The following is a 21,108-nucleotide window of genomic DNA, read 5'->3' as shown; positions in this document are numbered from 1 at the left end:
ATATGGATATTTAATGAAATAAAATACTCTCGAGCATTTGGAATGAAAAGGCCAGACTGAATAGAAAATTTGACTTTTAAATACAAGGCTCAAAAGAAGTATAAAAAAGTAAGCAGGAAAAAGAAAAAGCTGTTCTAGTGAAGGAGAAAGGAGTGAGGTGAAAGGAGATAAGTGAACCTAATGCTCAGGAGAACTGACTCAAAGAGGGAATAACACACACTTGATTGAGTATGAAGGAAAGTAGGAGGAGAGGGAGATAAGAGAAAGTGTGAGAGGCTAAAAAAGATAAGGCAGATGAGATAGTAAGAAACAAAGCAGTTTTGATCAAAGAGGGTGAAAGGAAAGAGAATAAAATAAACAGGAGGAAATAAGATAGTGGAAAATACAATTAACAATAATAACTGTGAAAAAAATTTGAAGTAAGTTTCACTAATAAAGGCCTCATTTCTCAAACATCTAGAGAACTGGGTCAAATCTATAAAAATAAAAGCCATCCTCCAATAGATAAATAATCAAAACATAGGAAGTTTTCAGATGAAATAATCAAAGCTATCTAAAACCATATTTAAAAAATCCTCTAACACTACTGATTGAAAAAATGCAAATAAAAATAATTCTAAAACATTAGATCGGCTAATAGGACAGAAAAAGAAAATGACAACTGCTGGATGGGATGTGGAGAAAATGAAATGTTGATTGAGTTGTGACCTGATTCAACCACTCTGAAAAGCTATGTGGAAATATACCTAAATGGCTATAAAACCATGCATATGCTTTGACTTAGCAATACTACTACTAGGTTTATATCCCAAAAGAGATTTAAAAGAGGAAAAGAACCTATACAGATGAAACTATTTATAGCAGTTCTCTTCTGGTGGTAAAGAATTAGAAAATTGGGAGAATGTCCATCAATTGGGAAATAGTTGAACAATTTACCTTATGTAATTGTGATAAGACTATTGTTGTGCTATAAGAAATGATCAGCAAGAGACACTCAGAAAAATCTAGAAAGACAAAAGCTAATGCAAAGTGACATGTGTTGTATACAAAGTAACAGCAATATTCTAAAATGATCAGCTGTGAATGACAGCTACTCGCAGCAATACAATAATCCAAGACAATTCTATGATAAAAATATTATCCACCCCCAGAGAAGACTGTTGGTGTCTAAATACAGTTTTAATTTTTTTAACTTATTTTTTACTTATTTTTCTTGAGTTTTTTTTTGTCTGTTTTTTTCTTTTTCACAACATGACTAATATGTAAATATGTTTTTGCATGGCTACAGATATATAATCTATATTAAAATACAAGTCTTCTCAATGAGGGAATGGGAAGGGAGAGAGGAAAAGAATTTGGAACTCAAAGTTTTAAAAACAAATGTTAGAAAAAAAATTTACATGTAATTAGGGGGAAATAAAATGCTAAACAAACAAAATAACAAAAAACCGAAAGAAGCCACTAAAATTAAGAGGAATTGATAAATGCTTCCTATAAAAGGTGAGGTGTTAGGTCTTGAAGGAAGCTAGAGAAATTTGGAGAGAAAGATGGGTAAGGAGGGCATTTCAGACATAAGGGCTAATCAGAGAAAATGCTTGGAGCCAAGAGATGAAGAGTCTTGTTCTGAGAACAGTAAAGAAACCAGGGGCACTGAACTGAAGAATACATGGCAAAGAGCGAGGTATATGAAGATTGGGAAAGTTTGGGGCTGGGAAAAAGGTCAAGTAGAGTAAGTTAAGTAGGGCGTTGGATGCCAAAGGATTTTTTAGTTGATTCTGGAGATAATAGGGTAATAATTGTGTAAAGATATGATTGGATCTAAGGATTGATTGGATATTCTCAGCTTATCAAAATTCATCAAGATATAGCCTTGAAAATTTAATAGTTGCAGTCTGAGTACAACAGAACTATCACTTCTATATTCCTTGAAAATATACCCCTCATAATACAGCTTGAGGTCCCATTAGCCTTTTTTTTTTTTTTTGTGACACTATACTACACCGCTGATGTATACTGTGATTTCTGCCCATTAAAACTCCAGAGTTTTCAGAACAAAAAGAAAAAAAATCCATCTTAATTTATGCTGTATTTAACTTTAAGTATATTTAGTTTAAAATCCAATTCCATTTACTTCAAAATGTTTCCTTCCATTGATACACTGGGAGATAAAGGGATTCATAGTTTTTAGAAAGCAATGCAAAATTATCATCTTATATGACCTTAAGATCATATCATTCAGGGAGGATAGGGTGAGTGATTAGGGTAACTCAAAATATTACATAAAAGATAATTTCTAATATTGTAATTGGAATTTAATTTAGTCTTATTCCAACTTTTCATGCCCAGTGACACATCCAATTTCCTGTGGTATTTTTCTCAAATTATTTATTCTTCTTAATAAAAAAAGTATCTATGTATAATTTTTTCACAACTTAAAAAAAAATCTTTCCAATTTAAGCCAATTTCAAACTACTTTTAAATTTCACTGTCTCCTCCAGGTGATTTTATTTTAACAGCATGGCATATTGTCCTCACAGAAATCTTATCAATGTCTAAAAGAGGAAAATTAAAAGCTATAAAATCCCTATAATGATGCTTTGTATATATTAACCCTAATCACATTTTCTTTTGTTCCTTCAACTGAAGAAATCAATTCTAATTTCCCTAAATCCCCAGATTAATTTGTGACATTATCCTCCTTCAAATGAAATATTCTCTGATGTCTTGTTTTTTTATTTATAATCTTTAAATATCATTTTGTATTAAATATCTTGACAGGCTTAGATTTGCATTTTTTTTTCCCTCAGCCTTTATTCCTAAACTTCATTTATACACTGCTTTCTTCCTATTTCAAATCACAAATGAGAAGAATTAATAGAATCAACATTGAAACTGATTTCCAAGGCATGCACAGTTTCTAAACACATTGCTATTTATCATTGCTCTTCTCTGGAAGCCCTTTAGTAGTTTCCAGTCCAAGTAAGAATATCAAATATGAATGGATTTTGCAAGTATGATTTTATATATGATTGTATCAATCTGTTCTGTTAATTACCCAGATACCATCAACATAATTTCTTTCACATATATATTTGAAATAGATTCACAAAACTTGAATTGAAAGTAACTTAATATTTTCACTCCCATTTTTTCTGTCTTTTCTGTCCCTTTTTTCCTGATGGATGGGAAGCCAGAAATTGGTATGTGGACTGGATCTCAATAGTTTGAACCTAGAACTTTCCTGACTCCTGTGATAGAATGACAGATGATTTCTTCTAAGAGCACATTCTAAGACTCTAGATCAGGACCTCCTGGTACTACCCTGGCTTTTAATATTGTCCATTCATTTCCTTCAATAAAGTCACTTCCCTTATAACTTTATATCACTACAGATTGGGAGGAGTTTAGTGTTAGCACTAGCAGTGACAATTACAGGACTCAGACTATGACAGCAAAATTCTCAGAGCCGACTCACAGCCTTCTATTTGACTGCAATCATATACTTCTAATTTGAGCTCACTAAATTCTCTTTCCATAGACATCTAAGCTACTCATCTTTTCTTTCATTGCTTCCTGAATGACATTGTTCTTTCCCCATGCCAAAATTAATATTGCCACCTATAGCCTTAATCCCAATATTTTTGATCTTCTTCCTTCATGACCTTTCTATTTCATTCATCTTCAGTTTGTCCCTTTCAACTTACATGCATTTAAGGAACAAATATTTTTACTATAAGCTGCTACAAAGTCTTCATTCTCTATTTTTATGAAGCAGTCTGGGATAATTTTTTAAGTTATAGATATTTAAAAATGAAATTATTTTCAATTAATTACTTATCTTATTTTCCCCTCCCTCCCTAGTCTACAGAGAAAATTAAAAAAAGAAAAAAAGAAAAAAAGAAAGGCGAAGACTGAATTACTGGGAACAAAAAAAAAAGAGAGTTCCAAAGAACTAAATCAAATTGTACATATTTATTAAGTAGCTACCATGTATACATGGTATACATGGGAAATAACATGTATAAAATGATATACAAACTAGACACAAGATGAATGAAGAAGAGGTATTGGCAATTGAGGGTATCAGGAAAAGCTTTATATGATAGAAAACATATGTAGACGAATCATACATATTTAACATATCACTTGCCGATTGGGGCAGGAGGAAGGGAAAGAAAAAAATAGAACACAGGGTTTCAGAGAAAATACCCTGGGAGTATTCTTCCTTACTTGGTAGTTCCCTAAAATCAGAGGTGTCTTTCCCCTATCCATAATTCCCATTTTTCCATTTCCCTCTCACCTCCCCATTTAAAATTGAAGTCAGGATGAGTGATTGAGAGCCTTTCCAAAATAAAAGGGAAAAAAATCTATGCTAAACTTATTTAAATTTAAAGGCACTCAGAAATGCTTTTTTCAAGATATTCAAAAGAGGGGAAGATTCCAAGATATCAATAAAGTTACAGACAGTACTTTTCCAGACATACAATGCAATACACACAAACACACTTTTTAAAAGTGTTTAAGAAGATAAAAGCAATTAAATATCAACTATCAATAGTTTCTCATAAATATAAAATTTTTCTGACAGTAATATATGCAGGCATTTAGCTAATGTATCCTTCAAAGCAAAGAGCCAGTTTTCAGATGATTTTGTACAGCAGACCACACAATTCTGTGACAAATGGGAAAGGAATAATAATACTCAGCAGGTTGTTGAACATCAAATAAACATAAAACATAAAGAAAAAAATTTCTTTCATACAGAAGAATGGAAAGATTCTTCAACTGCTTGTAACCATAAGTGATTTAGTTATTAATTGTTTCTTCAACAAAATCCATAAATATTTGAAAGAGATCCATTTAACCAACAAAAGCAGAAAAAGAAAGTAAATAAAAACACAGTACAAATTACGACTGGATGGCTCTCTGAATTAGATATTCAATCTAATACTGAAGATGGGCAATAAGCTGAACATGAAGTTGATAAGATGACCAATCTGAATTACATATAAGAAACACTACCATGTTTACAGTGATATTTAACTTTTTCTCACTACAAAAGTCCATCATTATAATGACAGTATACTTTCAATATATTTCTGTGATTTATGCAACACTATGATATTGGAAAATTTAAAATTCCATGCTATTCAGAAAAAAAATGTAGTAACAGAGTCAGTGATGTTTTGAACATGAACAGTGGCATTCAAGGCATAATGGAAGAGACATTCTACTGGAAAAGAAGGGGTATAATTATAGTGCAAATAAGAATCAATAGGTGGATATACTAAAGTCTATACCAGTTAGTCAAGATTTGCTTTCTGCAAGAGACCTTTTTGAGTTCTTTCTCCACACACTCCTATCACTCGTGGGGGCATCATCACTCTATAATTATTTCTCATTTACACTATATCTAATTTGTGAGCTCATATTTATTTTCAAGTTTGAAAGTTTCTCCTTCACTGGACTGAGAGTTCTTGGAGGACATGGATCATAATTTTATCTTTTTTTTTTTTGAATCCTTAACAATAGTGCTCGGTGCATATAATATGTAGCACTAATAAATGCTATATGATCAACTGACTCAAAATATAAAAATCACAAGAAGGCCTGCAAAATTTTGGATAGATACCCTTTGGATGATTTTTTGAAAGACACATAAGAAATTCACAAAATGAGGACATATAGATGTTTTGAAATTATTATGGGTGGAAATAGCATCCTTGAATATGAGATTACAAATCCGGATAAATATGCTACTCATTTGATTGATATTGATCTCATAAACTATTAAAAAAAAACCCTGATGTGTTCCATGTGAGCTATTTGTTAATCCACATCTATCTTATTTTTATTTATTCTATTAATTTTTGTGCCTAACATACAATATTTTTTCCCTATGAAACTTGTCTTTCTATGTTCAATAAGTTGGATACTAAATTTGTCATTAAGTATATATCTCCTATCCTATAGTGTATGTGTGTATATATGTGTGTGTGTGTGTAAATTTTGTGTTCATCTCAAATTTGATAAGTATTAACACCTTTGCACTTTTATAATCACCTGTAAAATGTTGAACTAAATGGTTCTCTTTTAATCTTTCTTCCATATTAATATCAACCCACTAATCAACACTATTTGCTTTTAGGTAGCTTCTAAACATCTAAATGTATTGGGCAATCAAGATCTCACCATCTTTTTGTACAAAGATATTGGGCCAGATTGTTTAATGCTTTACAAAATCCCAGTAGAGTCACTTGCTTCATCTACACTGATTAATTTCTTTTCTTTTTTTTTTAATTACCAACTGACAGGTGTCAAGATGCTGGGAAGTGACAGCATCCCTACAGATTCCCAGTTCTAACTCCTGCATGTATTTTGCCATACTAGAATTCAGCTTCTGTGAAGATGCAAATAATTTCTTCAAAGTGCTTTCCACCAAAGTCCTTGGCAGTAGCAAATAGTTCAGATTTAGAAACTGAAATAATTTTGTTAGTGGAAAAAACATTAAAAATGATGCTGTATCTTTTTAAAAATTTATTTATATTTAGCAATTTAGCAATGGTTTTCTATAATAAAGAAAGTGGTAGCTTCAGAGTCAAAACAACTTAGATTCAAGGTTTTTCTCAGATATACATCAAGTTGATATTCTTCGCTATATCATAATCTCTAAATGCCCTCTAGACAAATTCTCAGACACACTAAATTCCATAGTTGTTGCTAATTAGCACTGGTGGAAGCAACTTCCTAATTGGGGAGCTCTGTATACTAATGAAATTACAAGTAAAGAGATCTTTTTTACATCAAGTTCATGAACCTGTACTTTGAAAAAAACTCTGTTTTCCTCTTCATGAAACTCAGAACTGCCTACCTCCAGTCTGTGTTAAGCATTCTTCATTCACTATTCTCCTTCACCAATCCAGGAATAATATTTTCTGATTTCAGAATAATTCAGTAAGATCAGAGGAGACAGCAGTATAAAAGCATATTACTAACATAACCAACTTCTTGACATAACAATGTCATCCCTCAGTATCATACTTTTGATCTGTTCTTTTAAAATATATTATGACTGTAGAGTGATAGTAGAAAGCTTACCCTTAGCATAACCTCAATTATGAGTTATATTGGTACAAATATAGGATGTCCCAAAAGTTTTAATAGCATTTAAAATTTTGACAGTTTAAAACTGTACTAAAAGTTTTGGGATGCCTTGTCTTTTGTGCAAGGTAACAATTAACAAATTAATTTTGTTTATTTTTAACAAAGGGAACTTCATTCTATATAAATGTGATAAGATCCACAGAAGCCAAGTTATATTTGATCATCTTTTAAAATACTGTATTTAGAATTTGTTTATTAAAAATGGGTAAAAATAAAAGTAGATTGAATGCATGAAGATAATCATTTCCTCATTCCATATATTGTAAAGAACTTGAGCACTAACAAACTGCAATGATAAACACTATTCTTGAATGTTTGTAAAATAGTTCACTCAAATAATCTCATTTGATTCTCACAATCACCATGTGCAGAAAATAGTGGGAGGATCATGTCTTTAGTAGATAAGGTAACTGAGTCATTAAAGAGTCATTAAACACATAGAATCATAGATCAGGAAGTAGGAAAGTTCTTAGAGGTCACCTAACCCATTTCATCTCTTTAGAAATAAAAGAACCGAGGTCTAGAGATATTGTGATTTTCCCAAATTTGCATGGGTGAGCTAAATTTTTATTGAGCGGGGTAACCTCTTTTGGGTCTAGGGCTGTGTCTTCACAAGATCATATAAAAAGTGGCAGAGCTCAAACCAAAACTCAGCTATACTGACTCCAAATAAAATGTTCTTTCTGGTATAAAAGGCTACAAGATATTCTCATCTATGAGGCTGGTTTCTTCTCAAGGTTAAATCCTTGTTAACAATATGAACATTCAGGAGGTCTTTGTTGTAGAATTGATGTCTCCTTCATCAGTTCTGATTTTGTTTTGCCTTGGGTCCTTTACAATCCACAATTGAAAGTGATTGGTTAAGTCATGACTGTGTGTACAGTTATATTTTGTCTTTAGACTTGTCATTAAAAGAAGGGTTAGGAAGCAGCATGAACAAAAAGACACTGAGAAAATTAGAGCTAGGATGGAACCAAAAAATTCAGTTCTCCAATCACAAGCAGTAGTTCCCTATAAAGAATCTTGTAAGAATGTATTGGTCAACCTGCCATCTGGGGGAGGAGGTAGAGGAAAGGAGGGGAAAAATTGGAACAAAGGGTTTGGCAATTGTCAAGGCTGTAAAATTACCCATGCATATAACTTGTAAATAAAAAGCTATTAAAAAAAAAGAATCTTGTAAGAATCCCTCATATTTGCAGCATCCCTCAAAGATGGCAGATGACAGAGTTCCTGCATTGTGATGATTTGTAGAATTCTTACAGGCAGCACACAAGTTACAGAAAAGATTTTGGCTAAGCAGAGGACATCTGGAACCAAGTCCCTTGGATATAGATGAAGAGTTCTTAGAGGTCTCTAAAGAGTGCTAGAGAGAAGAAATGTTAGATTAGATCAGTTCTTTTACCAGAGGAGAAATTTCAGGACCAAGCAGAAACAGATACTCAGAACATATATAGAAAAGAATATATGAAACTTGCATTTCACTACTTCCAGGAGTGATGTGTATTAGGCAGATCTGGTAGAAAAGGGATGAATTCAAGCAAACTTGTGTGCTTTCTACATGAAGGTGAGCCTGAATTCTAGGGTAGCACTACAAGTCTGGAACTCTGAACCCTGAGGAAGATAATCTTAATGAAAGAGATATATTTCTTTGGCTCTTTCTAGACTTGAATTTACATTCTTTGTGTTTTCATTCAGGAGAAATAAAACTTGTATCTTTTATGTACTATTATTTGCCTGAGTACTTGTTTGGTGCTCAAGAACCCATCTTAACTTTTTTTTGTATGCATTTAGAGATCCATACACAAGCCAAATTCATATAAACTAAAAGGAGGTGAGAACATGAATCTTTCTGTATGGGTACAGGTGCCAAATAAAGAAATCTGCATGAGAAGCCCTTAGTATTGAATCCCTTAGTATTGAATTTGGTCTATATAACCCAGAACTTCATATATGGGAGATGGGTTACACTAATATACTATAGTTTTGTTTTTTAACAGAATTTAGATAACCCATTTTACGCATATGAAAACTGAGACCAAGAGAAGCAAAATAATTAAGCTGACATATCTAGCTGATTGGCAGCTAAGTGGTACAGTATGCTAGGACCTAGAATCATCTGGCCTCACACACTTACTAATTGTGTAAACCTGAGCAAGCCATTAACCCTATCTATCTTAGGTTCATCAAATGTAAAATGAGCTGGAGAAGGAAGTGGCAAACTACTTCAGTATTTCTTCCAAGAAAATCCCAAATAGTATCCCAAAGAGTCAGATACAACTGAAAAAACACTAACAAAAAAGCCAGTTAATGGTTAATACTTGAATTCCATTCTCTGGATCACTATTTCATTGCTATTTCCACTAAACTATTTCTCTTACCTGTATTTGAGAGACTTAGGTAATATACACATAGCATGTGTATGAAATATATGAATATGTATATATGTGAATATACACCTATGCATGTTTGTGCGTATATTACGTGTGTGTGTGTGTGTGTGTGTGTGAATTATACAAGATGCTTTAAAAGCCTTAATGCAATTTTGAGGTATTAAAAGTTTAAAACTTTACCCACACTTTTGTGATTTGTATTTATCTTCACACTCAAACATATATGTACACACACATATACAAAGATATGTATGTACGCACACACACCCATGCCTCTGTCTTTATCTATCTATATATTTATGTTTCTCTTTTTTTCTGTCTTTATCATTCCCTTCTTCTTCCTCTCTCAATGATCTTTTGGTCTATTATCTTGCCTGGGGAAACTGGCTACAAGTTATGGAAAACTCCTTTATATCCATACTGCCTTATATATCATACATAGGAAACAGCACATGGATTCTGCCAACAGGGTTTTAAAAGTCTTAATGAAATCATTCCCCAGGCCATGATTTCCTTTGAATACGTTAAAGTAGGAAAAAGATGAATGAGTCAATTAAATACAAGATTACCCTATGTGAACTGAACTGAATTATATTAAATAATGGATCAAAATGTTCCAAAGCAAATACTGAAAAGACTTAACTGAAAATCAAACATTTTGGAATACAAATATGCATTATAGATACAAAGACACATATATGTCTATATATATATATATGCATATGTATACATAAACTATCAATTTATATATAAGTAAAAAATGGTAAGTCTAATCTTACAAGTTTTTTAGAAATTAATTTCTTTTAGTAAACTTTCTGTTTTCTTTTGATTTTTTCATTTTAACTTGGGATCAAAATTGGCTTAATTTTAAGAAGAATAAATTAGACATATACTTCTGTCATGGAGAAAAGTTAATTTTAAATGCTAATAAATTGCTGAAATAAATGCTAAAATTTAAGGAATTTAGGATCTTGAAAAAATTCTACTCAGTGACACCTAAGAAAATAACAGACACACTAAGCCTATGGAGCTATCACAAATTGGATCATATCTGTCAAATCAGGGCTGACATAAGCTTTACCAATCTATTTCTGGCATGAATATCAGTCCTCTATACTCTGTCCATTTGGCCTGACCATGACAAAATGGCAGGAGACGGTATGATTCAAAATTCACTTAGAAGAAAAACAATTTAGATAAAGAAATCAGTTTCATTCTTTTCTACTGCTATATTTTTTAGCCTAGGGTTAACACCAACAGAGGAAAAATATATGATTCAAGGACCAAGTAGTCATGCTTAGAAATGTCAAATTGCTCAGACTAAAGTGGTAGAGACTACATATAATAACCAAGTCTTACAAACCCCATAAAGTCTAGTAGCATATAAAACATTCTGTGAATTCGCAAATCCCCAAAGATGACAGGTCAGAGCAGAAATAAAAACTTCCTTCCTCTGAAGGTCTTATTACTCATTCCCTAAAGGAGCGTCCTCAAAAGAAAATTTATTTACTGAACCCTAACCACAATATCAAAGGGTCTTCCTACATTTTCTATCATAAACATATATGATTCCAACCCTTACAATATTAGAAATTTGGAGATATTAAAATCTGCTGTTCTTATTATATTTATGGCTTAGGGTGGAGAAAACTAGACCCTGTACTTCAGTTTCCTTTTCTACAAAATGAGAAAGTTGTATTAAATGGCCTCAAAAATCTCTTTTAAAATTTGAATTTTCTTATATGATACCAATAATGGGCTTAAGAAGCACATTACATTCTTTGAGCCTATGTCTGTTTCTGTTGGAGATAACTCAGTGGATAGAATGCTTGGCTTAGAGTCAGGAACAGCTGAATTCAAATTTGGCCTCAGACCTTATTAATTGTGTGATCTTGGGCAAGTTTTGTGACCCCAATTTGCTTAATCCACTTGATAAAGAAATGGCAAACCCACTCTGGTTATCTTTGCCAAGAAAGCTCTATGGGCTATACTGGTGTGCTATGACCCATAAGATCATGAACAATTGGGCATGACTGAACAAAACAGTCTCATTTATATGCATTGAAGACATATATTCAGCTTTGGGAATAGGGAATATTCAAACGGCAAAAATTGGCATCATATACTATTTTGAACATAACTTTCCCTGAACAATCTGATGTAGGAAAAGATTTCAGTGTATGTATGTGTGATGGCGGGGGCGGGGGGGAGATTATCATGAGTCTTGAAGATTCTAAAGGGTACAAATAATTTACTAGAAACAGACAATTTACCAAGGGGAAAAAAGAAATCATTTTAATATTTGGTGTTTTCAGTGTTCCTGGTCACTTATCTAGAGTTCTTCATCGCTAGGGAGAAGCAAACAATTTAAACAGGTATCAAGTCATATAAGTCTGCTCCATTTCTATGAGATACAAGGACCAAACTGGGATGCAGGATGGGAAAAGAGCACACAGCCAGATGTCCATGGCAATATGACAGATCTTAGATATTCATTAATAACAAAGGGATTAAAACAACAATAAAAGAGGATTCCAAAACACATTTTTTCAGGAATTTTTCCAATATCAGAGCGAAACAAAATAAAAACGAGAGCTGAAAGGTCATGCCTAGTTCCATTCTGCTGAAACAGCAGATAAAAAGTGAACCATTTGAGAGCTTTTTGCTTTTCCTTCTAAATGTGCTGAAAGATGGTTAGATACTATTAAAGTACAAAAAAAGAAACCAACAGCTAAGCCAATAAACAGGAGATTACTAAAAAAAATGAGAGGAAGAAAAAGAAAGGGGATAGAGCTAATCAATTACTTTCAAAGATGAATTTTTTTTAATTTCTTAAAAGTTTGTTCCCTTCTAAGCTACAAATATATATGTATGTATGTATGTATATGTATATATATATGTGTATATATGTGTATATATATACATATATATATACACAGAGAGAGGCATGTGTTAGCACGTTTTATATGTAGTCTTGTATATATGAAGAGTAGTACATTAGTATTCACTATACATTAATCCAATCAATTTGCAAACATTTCTTTTTTTTTTGTTTTTTTGTTTTAAAAGTAACTCAGTTGTTTTATTTTTTTTTAATTTAATTTTATTTAATAATAACTTTGTATTGACAGAATCCATGCCAGGATAATTTTTACACAGCATTATCCCTTGCAATCACTTATGTTTCGTTTTTTCCCCTCCCTCCCTCCCCTCCCCCCAAGATGGCAAGCAGTCCTATATAATTTGCAAACATTTCTAAAATATTCACTATATGTCAACCTTTGTGCTAAGCACTGTGCTAAACATAAACAAAAGGAAAAATTCAGTGTGAATTGTCTACACAAGATGCAGGGAAAAGACATGCACAAAAACTGTACAAAAATTTTAAAAAGTAGCATAGAATATATACATTACATCCAAATGGTTACACATGCACAATATATGTGTTTTTGCATAAATGTGTGTAAGTGTATATTTATTTGGGTCCATTTATATATAGATAAGGATGTTTGCTTATAGAAACACAATAAATGTATGTGTGAATACATGCATAACTAGGGGTTGAACCTGTGTTTTCTTTTACTTGGGAAATATCCAGATGAAAAAACTCTTAACAATGCATGTGGGTAACTTCTCGATCTACAAAGCACACACACACAAATGCATACAACACCCACATACACATTCCATTAAGGTCCTACTCTGACATCTCACAGTCAACTAAATGTGACTCTGGGATAAGACAAAATATGATAAGTACAAAGTCAATTTAGAATAGAATATATTTAAGGAGAAATAATGAGATAAGTATGTGGGGTTGGATTAAATACATCAACAAATCACACCCACTGAAGTTAAGTACAAGAGGCTAATCCCAGATACTTTAGAATAAAAAATTTTCTTGATTAAATCAGTCAATTAGAATTAGATATGAACTTGGAAGATTAAAGCAAGTGGGTAGAAGAAAAGGAACTGTTAAAGCTCCCCCCTCCTTTCTAGTTTTCCTTCACCTTCCCTTCATAATCATAAATAAGTGCTAGAATGTTCTCTCTTTTCTGCATTCATCCTTAAATCCTTCATGTTCTGAACCCATTTTTTCAGTCACTTAAAACAGATTTCCTATTGCACTTTGGTGAAATAACTTTACTTGATAAAAGTAAAGGTGCCTTGGGTTTGTTCCCAATTATCTCCAATTGATAAGACTTCTATCTAAAGTTTCTGGTCTAAAGGATGCTTATTTTATATGAATGGTGGGGTCTAGTGGTTATTTGATTGACATTCATGGAATCCCATCTTTCTACTTGGAAATGTAAGTAAGAGCCATAGTGTTAGGATACTTTAAATACCAATTTGAGGATTTTGTATTTTATCCTTAAGACAAAAGTCCCAGTAAGTAAAGACTTTTTAATAGGCAGGTGACATCATCGGATCTGCAAACTTCAGTAAAATTTCCTTACATCTAAGGAATATGTTTGTCCATAGATTGTTCATAATTTTCTTACAGAATAGTTAGAGGTATCCACTTACTTTCTGATTCTCAGAAATATCAAAAATATAAAAAAATTATGGAGAAATTTTGAATCTGTTTTATAATCATAAGCTTCTAAAATATTTATTTTATTTTCTTTTGTTTAAAATCCTTTATTCATGTAAGAAAAATCTTTTCAAAGAACTTGAGAATTGTGTGTATTGTTAAGTCTTCCATATGAAAAAGTCAGTATTGCAGAAGGGAAAATGAAAACAAAAACAACTGATTTTTCCCAAAGATATTTAGCAAATTCTCAACTCTGTCAATTTGTTGTGAAAAGGAGGTAACTGTGGGTTCTGCCTACTTCAACCAAACTAGATAGATTTCACTCATATACAAATATTGGGAGAGAATGAGGAAAAATTGATGTACTTCAGAGAGACTCATTAAAAGGAAAGTTGCTCAATAAAGGATAATTTTGTTGCTGGTATTGTACTATAGGACTTCTGAGATTTCTTCCAGCTCTAACATATTTTAAGTTGCAAAGAGGCAGATGTCAGCTTGATATAGGAAAGCTGAGCTCCTTCAAAGCAGGTATCTTTGGCCACTATTTATATTCTCCATTTCTTAGTGCAGTTTTCATCTGGCAAATTGTAAGAAATTAAAATGCTAATTGACTAATTGTTCTACAATTTAAATATCCAAAGGTGGAACTTCCTGCTTGAGGAGAAAGTGGATTCCTTATTTCTGGAAGTCTTGAAGTGAAAGCTAGACTTCACTGACACTATTTGTTGTAGAAGTTCTTTATTCAGGACAGGTTGAAGTTAAATAATTTCTGGAATATCTTCTAGTTTCATTTATAGTGAGAATGAGAATATGGAAATGATTCAGTTCTTCCAGGAGAATAGTCAACAGTCATCCAACAGATATTTTGACATTTCCAGTAAATACTCTTGCCAGTCAAGAGAAACCAAAAAGAGATTAAAGAGTATCAACAGTTCAAACATCTGTTGATGTTCCACCAAGTATGTGTTTTTATATACAGATGGTCCTATGACTATCAATTAAATTAGTGCATATAAAACATATGAATGCTCATAAGTTCAAATAAAAAAAATTCTAAAAATCTAATAGTAAATAATGAATCACTAACTGGCAAACACTCACACCTCCATCTAAAGATAACAGTTTTAGTCTGTGGTTTTTTCTCACTATTATGTGAAAGGTTATTGGGCAATCTAAGTTGAAATATGAACATATAATTAAGACTTTCAACAAGAAAAAACTGAATAAAACTAAAAAATTCAAATATTTCCATTTTAAACTCCAATAACACTAATGAAAGAACTGCAAGGATCTTTGAAAGTGTCTGCAATCATTCAATTCAACTACAGGGAGGGAAAAGCAAGCTGCAAACCTCAAGAATTTTTAAAGAGCAAAAATGAATTAATTCTTCATGATTAAAACTGCATGGTTATCATTAGAATGTCACATTATCTACCTTTATCATTTTTTTCTAGAACCTTTTTAAACATTTTTAAACAGAAATATAATTATTACTGATGAGAAATATATGTGTATATATATATATATATATTATATATATATATATATATATATATATATATATATATATATTACAATTTAGTGTATTCAGCATTTTCTTAAACCATTATCCTAACACTGGTTATAGTCTCCCACCTCCCAAACCTCTACTATTTGGTAAATTAGGTCAATTCTACTCCCTTATTTTATTGTTATTCATGCTTTATCAAAGCCTTATCTAGGGTTTTTTCCTAGTCAAGTGTGACTGAATGGAACCATGAAATTGCCTTAAATACATTACTACAAAGTTCTGTTAACTAATCTCAACTGGTACTCCTTGTTAACAAGGCAATCCTATTCTTCTTTAAGTGATTTCTATCCCATTTACCATAAAACTGTTTTAAACCTTTTCTCAAGGTTTTCACAGAATCATTCCCTTTAACTCTCTCAGCTAAGGACATTGTTTCATATATCACTCAAAAAAAAGGGGGGAAAAAGAAATTAAGCTCATTTAGTGAGATTACCCTCATCTCACCCTTCTTTTCTCATGCTGTTTTCCCCTCTCCTCCTCTTAGTCTCTAAGAACTACTCTTCTTCTTTTTGTGATTAACACCCTTTTTTCCTCCATAAGATACCATCCTATACCATCATGCACAAAAGACTGGTTCCATTACTGCTATATACAAACATGGAAGTGTTCAAGTCTCATTCAGTCCTAAAGCTACGATAATATCTTACCATTTTTGTAAGTTATTGTTCTATTTTTCTGCTCTTCTTTCTCACTTAAACTTCTTGAAAAAAGGTTTATATACTTTTCTTTTATTTTCTTTTAAAGCATCTTAAGTTTAGATTCCATCTTCTTCATTTAATTGATGCTGATCTCTCCTGTTACCAACTATCTTACTTATTTCTTATTTCTTAATCCTTACACTCTTGATCTCTCTGCAGCACCTGACACTGAGAATCAACTCCTTTTCAAGAATTCTTTAACCTTTTCAGTTTTTATAACAGTGCTCTCTCTTGGTTCTGATTATTTCCTTCTCAAGTCTCCATCACTCTAATTGTGGGTAAATCACAAGGTTTTATACTAGGCCCTCTTTTCTTTTCTGTCTTTACTTTTTCACTTAATTATTTTATCAGTTCTCATAAATTTACTTATAACTTCCACTTACCCCAATTATAGAACCAATTGCAGATCCTGTAATTTCTGTATTCACAACATTTCTCCCTATGTCTTCTTGTCTACACTTATACACACATATCCCTAGTTCATACCCTCAAAATTTATTCCCTGAATGACTGCAAAAGTTCTTTCTTCACTTCAACCCATCCTCCACATAGCTGCCAAAATGGTTTTCCTCAACACAGTTTTACCATGTAATCTCCCATCCCAGTGTTGCCCTATAGAATAAACAGAATAGAATATGTACTCCTCTCTTTGAGATCTAAAACTCTATACAAACTGACTTCCTATATTTCTAGACTTCTTAACACATTAATCCCTTCTAAATACTCTTTGGTGTATCCATATTGGCCTAGCTGCCCTACTGTCAATGTTGTTTGTTTGTTTGTTTGTTTTTTTTAAACCTGGTTGTTCCCAATGTTTTGAATGATCTCCTTCCTCAAGGCTTTCTTTTAGGCTCAGGTCAAGAACGGTATACCATCTGGAGATTTTTGCCAATCTACTCCTCACCTCAGATACTGATGTCTTTCTGTGAAGGATCTTTTCCTATAAAGTATAAATTCTGAGAAAAATGTTTTATGTATCTTGTGTAAATATCTATATAGATATATGTTGTCTCCCCCTTGAAATATAACCTCCTTGTATTTCCAAATGACTAATAATAAATACTGACAAAAACTTGATTATTTGAATATATGATTTCTGTAACCAAGAAAGAATTATCTTAATATCTAGATGTCTCTGATTTTCCATAAATTCAGAAGTCCATTCCTATATTTCATCAAGTGGTCTATGATGAAAATTAAGAAATAAAATACAAGTTTTCAAAGAGGCAGATCTCATATAATCATGGTATGTAAAAATACCTCTCTTTTTTTCCACTGGAAAATATATTTTATATTTTATTTAGGGTTTATATTTTGGTTAAAACACATAAGGATATCTAAACAGACTTATGTAAAACACATAATTTGTTTAAGAACAGCATTAATTTGAGTTGCCAAACAAGAATTAGATATCTTCCTGTCAATGGATTCTGGATGCTAATTCTCAAAATATAGTACCAGGATAAAGCCTTTATACCTAGTCTATTTTCATAGAAATATTCTGGTTCCACAATAAACCTATTTTTGTTGTTTTTCTGTTTTTGTTGTTGTTTTGCTAGGATATTGGAGTTAAGTGACTTGATCCAGATCACACAGCTAATAAATAATTTAAGCTTCTGAGGTGAGATTTGAACTTAAGATTATTCTGACTCCTGAGCAGGTACTCTATCTACTATACTCATCTAGCTGCTCCAGACTAACCTTCTATTTAATAAACCCACTCCTTTTTTCTCCCAATAGATCTTCATTCTTGTTACTTTATCTTATTCATCAATTTTTTTCAATAGGCTTCATTTTTTTTTTGATTATTCGTGTAACAAGAAAACAATTATATGGTGGCAACTACCCCTATGGTCCTTTAGCAAGCAAGCACACAGTTCTGAGGTTTTCTGAGGATTTTTATTGCTAGCAATAATGGAAACCGGCATAAGGAATGAAATTATAGGATTATCAGAAGTCTTATAGAAAAACAAAAATATAAATACCTAACCCTGATAACTATAGCAACATAAGTAAAATTAAGCTTTACTCATACTTGACATCCTTGATTCAGTTAAAAATATATATATTTTTCTTAATTCTTGTCAATCTCATCCAGCACTTTTACTCATCTTTTATTCTTGAGGTTAATGGTCCTTGAGGTTAATAGTAAGCTCCTGCTCTTCATATATAAATGCTATATTCTATTATCGCACTACCTTTGTTTTTAAAGCACTTTTTGAGTAAATTGTAAGAAAGTCATTGGCAATACTATGATTTTTTTTTAGATCAGGAATACTGAAATAAGATTTATCTTCATTTCAGACAGAAACCTAGACCTTTAGTCTCTTTGAGATCTGGATTTCTGCCAAAAACAAAGACAAATCTTATTTCAGTATTTTCTCCCTACAAAAATCCATCATTGTCATCACTGAATCCTCATATATTTAGGTATTCTGTGGCTTAGAGGCTATTTTCAAAAAGACCAAATCCAATCCTGGGAGAAATCCCCCCATCAAATCATTCTTTTTTTTCTTTTTTGCTTCTCATAACCCCATTAATAGCTGAGCTTTTAGAATACATCTGCTGTCTATATCTCTAGAGATGAGAGCATCAGTATCTTCATCACTTATAAAAATATTAAAGGTTACAAAAGCATGTATCAACTATAGGAGAGTTATTATCTTTATATATATATATATATATATGTATATATATATACACACACACACATATATACATATGTATATGTATATATATATATATATGTATATACCTCAAAGACTTATAAACAGGAATCCATAAATAAATTCAGATAGCAAATAAATAACTCACATCCATAATACCAATAATGCAAGTTTCCTTTTTGGCAAGTATTAATATTCTCTGGGCCTAAAGTCTTGCAAATTAAAAGCAGTATCCTATGGTTTGGAATCCTCTTAGATAATAATACCAAGTTTGATTTCACAACAGGGCAAGAGCCCTGAAATTCTAAACTCAGTACTAGTTTTCAGAGGGAGACATGCAGTTCTCCAGAATCATAATACTACCTTTTAGTTTGGAATCCCTCAAAAGAGAAATTTCTCTCACATTAAATACATATACCTCCAGTCTTATAATATTATTCCAAGAGATTATATTCTCCAAAAGTGGAAAGACATTTGTGGATGCTTAAGCAGCTCATTTTCTTTCATCAACACTTCCCAAACAAATCGTGATAATACTGGAAGACAAAGATCATGTTCCTTATTTCCCATCTTATTGTTCAGTTTCCCTGTCATTGCTGGTCCTGAAGCCACTCTTGTGATTCTCTTTTCTTGCCAAAATGTAAAATGTTCAGAGAATTCCCCTTTACTTAAAAGAAAACTGGTTTGCCAAAACTCTTAAGTTTGGGGATGCCCACAAAGGTGATATCCCTTGTCCTATTAAAAGGATAGATTCCAAAATCCTGCTGTTTAGGGAATATTCCTTCTTTCTCCAGCTATAAGTCCAGATCTTGTGATTTTCAATATTTGGGTTGATAGGTAACAAACCCCCATTAGCTCTCACTTTGAAGCCACATGGTTGACCCCTCAATGTAATCATATGTTGAAAGATTATACCATTGAATCTCCAAAGTTAAGGTCAACAATTCAGTATTGCTGGAATGCTCTTATCCTGACTTGGAAAGCAAGGGAAACAAAACTCAACTCCTTCTCCCCTCATTCTCAGTAGCACATAAAACTTATTGGCAAAAGGAAAGAGAACCAAAGAGATGTATAGGATCCCTTTTATAGATGAATGCAAAGTAGTGAGTCCTTCTAAAACAGAAGGTCCTACAAAAGTAGGAGCCAATTAATTGTCCTTGAAGATAGTTTCTATCAATGAAATCCACTCTTCAGATGATGCAAAATGAGACTGAGGGAAATGCATTGAAAATCCTAAACCTTGGTTTTCTACTTTGTAAGTTCATCAAGTTGACTAAGCATCCTTTTCCCACCCCACTTGCATTAATTCTTAACACATTCAAAGTGTAGGTGGGAAGGGGTGAAGGGGAGATAAATAGAGCCAAAGGATGTTATTTTCCTCTGGATCACAGGATTTACAGCTGGAATGAGTCTTAGAGACCATTAGTTCAACCACTTCATTTTAAAGAAAAGTAAACAGAGATCCAGAGAAGCAAAATTCATCCTCATTATAAAATAGCAAATTCATGTCCCTTGTCAATAATGTGTGTTTTAAATACAGGTCCCTATTCTGTCCATTTAAGGAAATGGCTTCATAATGTCTATACTTTCAGGGTTATGCCATGTGGTGATGCCTGATGATTTTTATTGCTAATAACAAAGTAATAGACGGGGAAAAATAACAATTAAGGAAAAATCAGAGATTACTCTTTGAAAAAATTTACGCATTTTGGAAAACTGAAGAGTTTTTGTTTTTGTTTTCCTCGGCTCCAGAATTTAAAACCATTTATTGAGCGGTATGTAAGGACCAACTCAGACTTAGATGTTTACATTGTTTTGCTATCTTTTAAAAAATGCCAAATTATGAAATATTAGATACTTTAGGTATTCTTGTGGCTCAGGGAATTCACAATGTTTCATTATCTTGTATTCTGTTGATTTTTTTTCTCTCCTAAAAAGTTTTAGATAAAAGAGATCACAGAAAGATTCTGAATAAAAGGTATTATTACATTTTTACTCCTAAATTCTTGACTACATCATTGAATCTTAAACCCAGTTAAATAATCTACAGTTAAATGCAAATTTTTGCTTCTCTAATAATCCCCCA

The 21,108-nt window shown here is 32.2% G+C and overlaps 1 protein-coding gene across 5 annotated transcripts in view; it reads right to left on the bottom strand.

The window, feature by feature from the left end:
• Positions 1 to 21,108, bottom strand: part of CADPS2 (calcium dependent secretion activator 2) — a 678,782-nt gene that overhangs the window by 420,856 nt on the left and 236,818 nt on the right. The window lies entirely within an intron of this gene.

The sequence above is a fragment of the Antechinus flavipes genome, chromosome 5 (assembly GCF_016432865.1).
Source record: "Antechinus flavipes isolate AdamAnt ecotype Samford, QLD, Australia chromosome 5, AdamAnt_v2, whole genome shotgun sequence".
Classification (NCBI taxonomy): Eukaryota; Metazoa; Chordata; class Mammalia; order Dasyuromorphia; family Dasyuridae; genus Antechinus; species Antechinus flavipes.
Note: the sequence above shows the minus strand (reverse complement) of the source record. Positions and strands in the feature narration are given on the sequence as shown.